The sequence below is a fragment of the Mesocricetus auratus genome, unplaced genomic scaffold (assembly GCF_017639785.1).
Source record: "Mesocricetus auratus isolate SY011 unplaced genomic scaffold, BCM_Maur_2.0 Super-Scaffold_100020, whole genome shotgun sequence".
Lineage (NCBI taxonomy): Eukaryota > Metazoa > Chordata > Mammalia > Rodentia > Cricetidae > Mesocricetus > Mesocricetus auratus.
Window position 1 is genome coordinate 18,097,126 of NW_024429201.1, and position 12,400 is coordinate 18,109,525.

Consider the following 12,400-nt stretch of genomic DNA (forward strand, 5'->3'; position numbering starts at 1 on the left):
GTCCAACCTGTATCTTTCACGTATGATATATTTATTGTAAGCTCTTCACTTTAAAAAAAAGCGTCTTGAATTTTAATGTAACTCCTAGAAGGAAAGATGAAGTTTTGCTTGTTACATTGAAAGACTTCTATTGGTTTAAAAAAAATCCCTTGTCAAGTGAAATAGATGTCAGCTCTGTTCTCAGTGCTGGGTGAGGAGTAGTTATATAATAGTGCACACTAAAAGATATATAGTTTATGACTGAATATGCCTATAATTGGGAAATGTATGACCACATCCCTTACCTCTTCCAAGCCTTAAGACTGTGGGGAAAAAACAAGGGCACTAGTTAATGGATTGTCCTCCCTGATGTTTTTAGTCTGAACAAAAGAAGAGTTTGGCAAAGAGTCCACAAAGCCATGGATGGAATCACTTGTGATTTGAATACTCTGGAGATGGAGGCAGGAGGGTCAGGAGTTCAAGGCCAGACTCAGCTACATTAATGGGTTTGAGACCAGCTTGGGCTCCATGACACCCTATCTCAACAGCTATAGCCAGGGTTGGGAGATGGCTCACTGAATAAAAGCACTTGATACACACGCATGAAGACCCAAGTTTGGATCCAGCACTCATATATAAAGCTGGCTGTGATACACATACCTGAAACCTCAGGGTGTGGGGTCACAGGGAGGGAGACAAGATATCTCCAGGACATGCTGGCCTCCTGCTACCTAGACAAAAATGGGGAGCTCCGGATTCAGTGAGAGACCCCAACTCAACGGAATAAGGCAGGGAGTGCAAGAGGTAAATATTCAATGTCCTCCTCTAGCCACTGCATGCACGCGCGCACACACACACACACACACACACACACACACACACGGATAAAAAGAAAAGGGGAAGAAGGAAGAGGACGAGCATGAGAAGAGGGGAAGAGGTGGGTTACAGCATTTGGGGTCCCTGTGAGGATGTACACCCAGCCCTATTTGCCCTCATCAGCACTGTCACTTAAGAGGTTGTGGAAAAAAAAACACTTGGATTGCAGCTCCTATGGTTTTAGATTCGTGCTTTGGCCACAAAAGAATACCGAAGGCTATTTTGAATCGCTGGAAACAGAGCCCATCCATGTACACCATGAACCTCAGTCAGGTCACTATAAACCCCTGGCTTATGCCACCACTTAACACCCTGCCTCTCCCCGTCCAGTACTCCACCCACTCAGCACACCTTTGTTTATTCACACAGGTCAGAAACAATAACATACATTCCCTCAGAAGTGATTTAAATATTGAGGTGGGGCAGAGCAATAAATCTATCCTTTGGGATTAGAGGACAATTTCTAACTTAAGGCATCTCAGTGGAATAACCCAGGAGGAAAATATCCAAAAAGTACAAACGCATCTGCTCAAGCTCCAAGTTCAGTGCGCACACACACACACACACACACACACACAATCTTGTGTTTGCTAAATTACATTTTCATGTTCTGTTCTTACAGTCCAAATCCAATCAAAGGGTGGTATCATAAGATGATTGGGGCAGTGTGTAACTTAATTTATCTAAAAGCATAAATCAAATAGTAAAAGGAATAAACAGATAGTCCAGGTGTGGTGATACATGTGTTTAACCCCAGCTGTCTGGAGGCAGAGGCAGGTGGATCTCTGTGAGTTCCAAAACAGCCACAGCTACACAGTGAGACCCTGACTCAAAAAAATATATATACATAAATAAAAGGGTATACACAGCCTTGATGCTTACACTCACCCGTAACCTATAACTATAACTATAAACTGTAAACTAGCATATAAAATTCAGCATTTCTCTTTCTTTTTATGCATGCATCTATATGCAGGTGCCCATGAAAATGTGTGTGTGTGTGTGTGTGTGTGTGTGTGTGTGTGTGTGTGTGTGTGTGTGTGACAACAATTTAGGTGTCATCCTCAAAAAAAAAATGCCAGCAACTCCCCTTTGAAATAGGGCCTCTAGCCAACAGGGGACTGATCCAAACTCCATGAATGTAGTGTCAGTGAGGAGGCCTCAGAAATCTCTGGGGCCTTGGGTAGTAGATTAGTGTTCACCATGGCATACAAAGGAACTTTAGGAGCCCATTCCACATGGAGGGATGCTCTCTCAGCCTGCACACATGGGGAAGGGTCTAGGTCCTGCCCTGGATGAAATGACAGACTCTGGAGATCCCCCAAAGGAGGGCCTCACCCTCCCTGGGGAAATATGTGGGGATTGGGCTGGGGCTGGAAGGGAGAAGGAGGAGGAGCTGGGACTGACATTTGAAGCATGCATGCTTCTAATTTAAATTTTAAAAAAGGAAAAAAAAAGAAATAGGGCCTCTAGTTGGCCTTGAGCTCACCAATTAAGCTAGAATGGCTGACCAATGAGCCCCAGGGATCTGCTTGTGTCTGCCCCCCACCACTCAGATTACAAGCATAGGTTACCACATCATATCATGGAGTTTTATGTAAGGATCTGGGGATTAACCTCGGGTCCTTAAACTGGAAGGCAAGTGCTTTACCAGCTGAGTCAGCCATGTCCCCAAGCCTCGATATGAAATCAGCCTGCCTCTGCTCCCACATCTAGGATTAAAGGCCTGTGCTACCACACCTCCTCAACACTTCTCTTAATAAACATTTCCTACAAGCAATGCCTGTGTCCAAGTGTCCTGAACTATCTCTGTATGTCACCAAAAGCTAAGCTCTGATGTGGTGACAGGTAATCCCTAAATCTCATATGCTGACAACAATGTAAATTAATTTCGCTCATATTATAGGTCTATCTCCGACTGCTATGCCTGTGTCATACTAAGATCATTCTGCCATCAGATGGTAGAATGGCTCTCAACAGAAACATTACAAAGAGGAAATTAGAGTCTCCAAGTAAACACTGACTTTAGCTGGCACTTACCGTTTTGGGTTTCATTTCATTGGCCAAATCAAGCCACATTGTGTCACCTGTATTCAAGGTAGCAAGAATAAACAATTCCCTTCCTATAGCCCAGCCTCTTAATTGATGTCTTGCGAACTACTTCCTATCAAACCATCCCTACTCCTACAGCATCCTGAGGCTGCACATCAAATCTGACCGTATCCCTCCTCAGCCCAGAAACTTCGATAGCTGAGCTTCTCCCATTGTTGTATCACAACTGAAGTGTATAGTGATGGGCCAGAAGTCCAGAATAAACATTTTTCCACTAAGCCAGTTTTACTTGGAGATATAGAAACATGGATTTTTTAATATAAAATAAATCCAGTATATTTAGGGGCAAAGTGAAAATCAGTAAATGTGTCAAAGAAAGCTTATATTTGAAGGCTGGGGTGGTGACTTGGCAGGGGAAGCACTTGCCATGCATGCCTGAGGAATGGGGTCTGGAGCCCCTTAATCCATATAAATTTTGGGTGAGCATAGCAGCTCATTGGTAATTCAGGTACTTGGAAGGAGGGAGCAGGGGATCCAGGTCCTTTAGTTCTGTTCAATTGAGAAACCTTGCTTCAATGAATAAGGCAGAGAGCAATCCCAGTATCAATCTCAGGCCTATGTACACATATGCACATGTGCCCACACTCATAGGAACCTGCATACACATCTGCATGCAACACACACATATGAGAAAAATTAAAATTAAAGATGAAAGTCAGTGTTTGAATTCCTGGGTCTCCTGATGCTGTGCTGAAGGCTCCCCCAACTCTCAAGAGGTTGCTCCCATGGAAGAGGGTGAGAAGAGCCAGGGCCTCCTTGACTGACATTATCTACCTTTCCTGAGCAGAGCTGGTCCTATGGAAACCAACAGCCAACCACAAGCGGCTGTGGCTCCTGAATGGTGACTTTATGTGCACAGTAACTGCTATACTCAGGCAGATACAGAGTGTTTCCATCTGTGCCAGGCAGAATAACGTCCTTCCATTGGCCATACCCTAATCTTGGGTTGTGGGACTGTGTCATATGACATGGCTTGAGACAGCATATAGAAATAAAGTTGCTATAGCTTGACCTTAAAATAAAGCAAATATCCCACATTACCAGTTGGGCTCAATACAATCTCAGAGGTCCTTAAATGGACAAGGGAGACAGAAAAGTCCATGTCTTGGTGCTATTGTTTGAGACTAAACCATTCCTCTGAGGAAGAGGAAAAGATACTAGAAGCCTCTTGAAATTTAGAAAAGGCAAAAAAAAAAAAGGTTTTCCTCCAGAACTCCACAGCAAACACAGCCCTACTGGTAACTGTAGTTGATTTGGTTTATCTTGTTTTGTTCTCTTTACTCTTTGGAGGGGCCTACCATCCAGTTCCCAAAAATACACAGAGACTTACTCTTATTTATTGATGCTGAGCCTTAGCTTGGCTTGTTTCTAGCCAGTTTTTCTTAGCTTAAATTATCTCATCTACCTTTTGCCTTTGGGCTTTTATCTTTCTCTATTCTATAAGCATTTCTTTACTTCTTACTCTGTGGCTTGCTGCGTAGCTGCGTACCTGACCCCTGGTCTCTCTCCTTCTCTCACCCTTCTCTCTTTCTCCTACCATTTATTCTCTCTGCATGCCAGTCCCGCCTATCTTTTCCTGCCTAGCTATTGGCTGTTCAACTCTTTATTAGACCAATCAGGTGTTTGAGGCAGGCAAAGTAACACAGCTTCACAGTGTTAAACAAATGCAACATAAAAGAATGCAACACATCTTTGCATCATTAAACAAATATTCCACAACATAAACAAATGTAACACAGCTTCAACTAATATTCCACAACAGGTGCCTCTATTTTAGCCCAGTGGGGCCTGTTTGAACTTCTGACCTCCAGCGTTACAGTATAATTGGTCTCTATTATCACAAGGCACTGATTTGTGGTAATATTTACAGCAGTAATAGAAAACAAACATGAGACTGCAATTCTAGAACACCTGCATATCCTCGCTGCTGCAGCTCTAAGTTACCTGCCATTCTCTGGCACTGCCCAATCTATGCTGTCACATCTGCCTGGAGTCCTGTCCTAGCCCTCTGCATAGATAGTCCTTGATCGTGTTTGACAACTCTCCCAGGCGTGGGAGCCTTAAGGAATCCTTTCATGATATCCTATCAGGCTAAGTATGACTTTCTCATTCTCTTAAAGTCTATGTATAGATAGCTTTGAAATGAGAATTCCTAATAAAAATGAAACCAAAATTCCCCAAATCTACAAGTGAAAGACACGTGAATCCTATATTTATATTCCCCCCAAACATTTCATAATGCAGATGAAAACATTCTAAATTCTGAAAATATTCAAAATTTGAGGCACTTTTGGCCCTATACATTTCAGATAAGGGATATTAAACTTGTTGGTATAAATTTTAGTCAAAATCAGGCATACCAAAAACAAAATTGCCAGTGTCATCCTTTTGTTGAAATCACACTAACCCTAACACCCAACGTACATCGTGATGCTCTGGCAAAACCTGCCTCGGTTGAGCACAATCTTCTCTTCCTGGTGCTGCACCAAGACCTCTTCAGTATCCTTCCTCTCCTCGCATCAGTTGGTGGCTGCTGAGATGCCACTGTCTCCATCCTCAGGGCACACCTTCCATGCTTGATGCCCTAAAGTCTGTAGCAAGACAAGTGAGCCTCTGTCTGCATGATTCCACCCAGCATCTAGAGCAGCTACCCTCCCTAGGGAGCAGCTGCCATGTCCCATCTGATGTAGGTCCAGCATCCACCGACTTCTTGCTAGTTCCTGTTCCCTTTGAGTCTTCTCTCTAGTAGCCATCATTTAGAATTTCATGAAAATGCAAGAAGATGGCACAGCAAGATGGGTCAGTAGTGCAGGAGTTTGTTGCCAAGCCTAACATCCACAGTTCAGTCCCAAGGATCTACATGGTTGAAGGAAGGAACTGACTCCTGTGGGTTATCTTCTGACCTCTCAAGGTGTACCATGTACTCACGCAAGCATGCATATTACAGTGCGAGCGTGTATGCCCCACACCCTGCGCATGTACACACACACTAAAATTTTTACAAAGTTTAACAATGTGAAAGAGAGGGAATGATTCATACAATCTTTCCTGAAACAAAGGAACAAGAGATGGGCTCAGTCTCTTGTTGGAATGTAAGATCAGGTAAAGACTGGAGGGGAAATACTACCCATGTCCCAATAAACACATCTACTCCACCTCCATTAAAAATGGTACATCGGTTAGGCAGTGGTACCGCATGCCTTTAATCCCAGCACATGGAAGGCAAAGGCAGGCAGATCTCTGTGAGTTTGAGGCCAGCCTAGTCTATAGAGTCAGTTCCAGGACAGCCTCCAAAACAATACAGAGAAACCCTGTCTCGAAAAAACAAAAAGCAGCCAAGAAGGTACATCAATATATGTTCTAGTTGTTTTTTAGCTTGTGGCTTTTGTGGGGCTCCTACCAGTGGAAGTAGGGGTGTCTCTGACTCTTTCACCAGCTGTTGGGATCCTTTCCCTCCTACTGGGTTGCCTCATCCAGCTTGGAGATGGGGGTGTGTCTACTCATTATGCCATGTTTGGTTGATAGTCCTTTTCTGATGGGAGATGGAGGGAGGGTCTAGAAGGAGATGAGGGGAAGGGAACTGCAATAGTGATAGAATAGATGCGTGAAGAACAAATAAACTTAAAAAGAATCTGACTATAGGCAAAGCTTTAGGGCATTTTCTTAATTAATGATTGAGGTGTGAAGGTAAATATTCTAGTATTAATAAAAAACTATTTTAATCTCAGAAATTGAGATTAAAAACCTGATAAATCCAAAGAACATCACAGGAATGACCCAACTCTCCATGTCTTCCAGATTGAAAAACCCATGAATCTTTTTTAAGCCCACCCTTCTTCCTCCCTGTGTGCCTCTCTCTCCTCATTTTAGTCCACCAAAAACTCTGTGGTTTGTTTAGGATAGCTGACTGTGGACTCCACTCTTGGAATTAAGGTTTAATTTTGTTGGCAGTTTTGGAATGGCAGTGCAAATAATTCTCCCACAAAAGGAAGGCCCAGGCTACTGTGGCTGGTGCCATCCCTGGACTGATGGTCCTAGGTTCTATAAGAAAGCAGGCTGAGCAAGCCATGAGGAGCAAGCCAGTAAGCAGGACCCCTCCATGGCCTCTGCAATGGCTTCTGCCTTCAGATTTTTGCCCTGTTTGAGTTCCTCGCCTGACTTCATGCTATGATGAACACTGATATGGAAGTATAAGCCAAATAAATCCTTTCCTATTGGAGGAGAATTGTTTGCACTACCACTCCACTGTTCCAATACAGTTTACCTTGAATCAGAAGGTGGAGCTACTACCTGACCAACATTAGCCAGAGAGGTTTTGGAGGGTTGAGGACATAAAGACAGACACAGGAAGTAGTAGGGAGGGGTTTAGAAAGATGAGCAGCCTTTTGGATCATGGAAGGAGACAGAAAGGAAGTCACTGGTCACTTCTCTGCTGTTTCTCTGATCAATCAGGTTTCAACCCCATATCTGACTCCTGGGTTTTTATTAATAATAGGATAATTTAAATAATCGTTATATTTCCCCCACCCAAAAAAAATGGTGCATCCAAGCAACTTCTCTCACTATCAAACAGAGACTACTATAGAAAAGTACAACCAATCAAAATATAGAGTACAGGTATTCATATGGTGCTCAACCCCAACTAACACATCTACAACACAGCTCCTGAACCTGAGGCTCAGGGAACAACACAGAAGAGAACGCAGAAACACTGTGAAATCCAGAGGAACAGAGTGGCTGCTGTAAGGTTGTGTCTCCTAGAGCTATCATGAAGTTTCAACAACATGGCTGCCTAAACAAGACCTGAACAGTGATAACACAGACAGACATGCTAACATGGAAGGGGAACTCTCATGAGGCCCCACCCCTAGACAAAGAACTACAATCAACCATGGAATGCTGAGCGCTGGAGAAAAAGTTGTTCCAGGGAAAAGCCTCCCAACTGGTTATCCAATACCAAATGGTTAGCCCTGAAACCATATACATGCAAGTAATAACATGCAAACTGACCAGACTGTATTTATATATTTAGAAGTATGTGTGTGTGTATGCATGTGCATGTGTGTGTAAGCAATTAAGAAAGAAGAGGCTGTGAATTTAAGAAGGGGCAATGATGTGAACATGGGAATTTCTGGAGGGGGGAAAGAAAAAGGAAATGATGTAATTATATTCTAATTTCAATTTTTTCAAAGTATTAAAAATAGTGCTAGGCCGGGCGGTGGTAGCCTCTTATTCCAGTACTCGGGAGGCAGAGGCAGGCGGATCTCTGTGAGTTCGAGGCCAGGCTGGACCGACAGCCTCCAAAACAATACAGAGAAACCCTGTCTCGTAAAACCAAAAAAAAAAAAAAATAGTGCTAAAGTGCTGAAATAACAATACATCCAACCAAGAATTACAGCAACTTCTATGCTAACATAAGACCAGCCTCCTTTAAGGAATGACTTGCATTACCTTAGTTCATGTAACACTTTTAATGAGCAAATCCTAAATGGTACAGAGTTTTGGTGATTTTGTCAAAAGCCATTCAGTTATAAAGATACAGCACAGGGTTTCAGAACCCTGGTACTGAGCAGGATGTGGTGGCACATGCCTGGAGTTCCAGCTGCTGGGAGGCTGAGGCTAAAGAATCATTTGAGTTCAAGAGTTCAAAGCCACCCCGGACAATATACATCTTGTCTTATAGCAAAAAGAAACCACCCCGCCTGTACTGCCTTGCCTGTTGTCTTACATAAACACACAGCACAGGCACGGGCCGATGGAATCCAGTCATGCTGACCCACATCTGCAAGCACAGGCTGCATTTCCTCCTGAGTCTGCTTGCTTTTCATTAGTAGAACTAAGGCAGGTAGTGGTATTTACTTTGAAACCAAGATGCTGGGGGAAAGAGGGAAAGAAAGCGTACCAGATCTGACAGGACATCAAGGGGTCTGACCCAAAAGCTTTGATAAAAGCAGAGAAGCTGTTTACGGACCCGAGTAAGCAGTCCTGAGCCCACACCTAAACCAGTGGGCACACCACATACGCCTATCATGGGGGGGGGGCGGGGCACCTTCTTCCCGGTTCCTGGACCACAGCTGTGGTGCGACTCCGGTTTCTCAAACTTTGAGGACTGTCTTTTGATGTGCTCCCTCCCAGGACCACGTTCTAAGCTACAATTAGAAAAATAAATCTAACTTGAGATTTTTCCCCAGAACACAGACGTCCCCCAAGAAATGATCCTACAGAGGCCACACCCCCTCTCTAGATCCGTGACTCATTCTGAAAGTTCCCACCCTTCTACCTTCCCCAGATGACCTTCCCTTCAGGGAAGTGGTCTTTTATAATTACAGTTTTAATATTTAAAATTAGCTTGTCCGTACAGTGACCATAATACAGAGTACAGTAGCATATTCTCTTGCAAGGCTTTTCCTGAGTGTTTGTGCAGGTCCTCTACATATAATAGTCTATTTAATAGGATACCATGTGCTTTAACTCTTTCATCCCTAGAGAGCACCTACAGCACAGTGGAACTCACACCCCACCCATTTCCCACAGAGATTCCCATCAGGCAGTAATGCAAATAGGAAAAAAAATCTTTACCAAAAGCAAACCGTAAAATACACTCAAATACTATTCTTATTTTTGCATACAAAATGTTTATTTCAGTTGTTTTTGCTAAATTGACTTATTTTCCCTCGTAATGAAATAAAACTGATTATTAACACATACATATAGAACCTTACTGTGTTTGGATAATTTTTAAAAGAGTTGAGAATCTGTGCATTAACCCATAATGTCAAGGCCACAGATTGGAATTCCATATGAATGCATGAATCCATTAAGGACTCATTTTCAATTATTAAGAAGCAAGGATCTGTGCTCTTTATAGAAATTAGAAATGGCAGAAAATAACATCAGCATTCATAACTGCTACAATTAGTACCAATAAAAATTTTAAATCAAATTAAAATCAGAGTGATGATAATAAGAGTAATGAAATTTACAGAGCACCATGTGGCTCTATATTTCTTCAGAGAAACCCCAGAGTCCATTATTTCACAGGAATGAAGTCAGTCGTCACTGCTTTTTCTAAAACCTCACTCCCATGAATGAGAATGTCGATCTGGGCAGCTTCTCCATCCTTCATGACAGCATCCCGGCTTCGGTACTCTTATCTGGTTCTGCTATACCGCACTGCTTTTCTGTAGACCCAACATCTATAGGCTCCAGTGGGTCCCCATTCTGAATAGCATGACATGACACTAAGAACAAGAGTCCAAACAGCTTTGAAACTGGAAAGCCAGATCGCTGTAATCTAGCATATCTATGGTGGCTACAAATACTTGTTTTTAAAGGCTTATACTGAAAAATTCCACCATGCCCAATTATTACATGCGTTTCTTGTAATCCTAAAACCTAAAATCAATATTAGCCATTAATCTGCTCATGATCACAAGTAACTGGAGAATCTGATGGAGGGTTCGAATGAAACTTATGCAAAAGCACTTGATTTTTTTCACCTAATTCCAAAAGTTTCACAAACACATTAAAGGCCAGCCAACCCTCAGAGTCTATGAACTCTTCCCAAGATAGCAAACCAGCCTTATGGCTATTTTGCTTTTCCTTAATATTCAGCATTAAAATTAACTGGCTTAATTTTAACCCCGGACTTAAAGTGCTAAATTGACATAGATTATCATTTATTAATGCTATTGTATATATCAGCCTATATCAAGACAGCCAGAACAGAAAGAAACTAGCACTGTGGCATTACCTGTTGTAGGAAGATAAAGCCTATAAGGCCGAGAGCTGAGCCAACCTGGAGTCTGCCTGAGGGCCTAGCAACAGGCGCTGTCATAGGTCCTGATCATGCCTAGCCAATGAAGCGCAACCGCACAATGTCACAGGATCAGGACACGGCCTGGGTGCTGGGAGGAGGGTATATAATAAGGCACTCCAAATTGCTGAATAAACGAGTCTGCCGTTCGCCTTTTATCTGGTGTCTGCCATTGACACGGCGACTTCTCATCCCCTCCCCCGATGGTGCTGTTAGGACTCAGAAACAACCTATAGCCTGACAGCTAAGAACTTACTTCCTAATGCAGCTGGATGGACTGTCCTCAGGACTTTCCTGACATGGCTACAAATATGCAGTCTTCAGCAAAGTGGCGGAGGAGACACATGGATAAACAGCGTGCACTCAGGAGAACCCTTTTGTCTAGAAATAGGAACACAAAAATCTTATCTTCTGAAGGCCTGGAGGTACCATTGGTTCTTAAGAAATAAACATAATGCTTCTTTAGTTTTATTCTTGAAGCATAAAGGAATCTAATTTTTAATGGTACCTCCACGGTATGGGGTCAATACAGATAGCACATGAGTTTGGGATGTCTCACCTGGATTCATCCTCAAAACTAGAAAGCCATGAGTAAGGGTCATGGAAGTAGAATAAGGAGATGGGAATGTGGGTTAACACAGGCTGTGTGCCAGACCATGGTTAACTATGATTACAGAAGTAAGACAGGAATGGTCACCAAGGCCACAGTAGCAGCTGTCTCATTCCAGTATGAGAGGTGGTACCTGCTTTAAGCTCAGCACTCCAGAGGCAGAGGCAGCCTGATCTACATGATGAGTTCCAGACCATCCAGAACTACACAGTGAGAGCCTTCAGGAGGAGGGGGAAGATGAAAAACACTAAGTGCTGGTGAGGATGAAAAGAGAGGGTCAGTCTCTCATACATTGTTGGTGGGTGTGAAAAACAGAGCATCCAGCACGCAAAACAGAACGCAAGATCCTCAGGTCCTAGAGCTACAGGTACCACACAACCCAGCAACCCTGCTGTCGTGTTTACAACCCCAGGAAGTGTAACAAGAACGATAAAGAGAGATCCAGACTCGTGCTTATTAGAGTGCTTTTCAGACTAGCCAAGACAGGGACTCACTCATCAGTGAATAAACAGACAAAATGGTGTGTCCACATGGCAGACCATTAAAAAGGGAAAAAAATCCTTCTATATGCTACGTGAGTGAAACTGGACAACACCATTCTAACTAAAGTAAGTCGGTCACAGAAAAACAAATATTACTTTCACTTTCACGCGGAAGATTCATGTGTGTTAAGGGTTAAATATAAAGCGGAGCCACTCACTATGAAAGAATAAGACTCATCAACGGCCCTCAGGTACAGATTCCAATTAGGCTTCCCAATTGTACACCAAATTATCAAACTACATTCACCATTCTTCATTTTAATTTTAGGAATAAATGTTAAAATTTACACACTTTCAGTTTGGTGGTGTCGTTTTTAAAATAAATGAAAAAAGGAAGGTTGCTGCATTTTGAAAGAACTTGGAATTCCTCAAGAGAGACAATCAATCCTTCAAGTCTGTCTCGGGATCTCCTGGGACACACTTCTAAGGAGTTCTATTTCATTTGGGTGCCTGGGCATTAGGTGT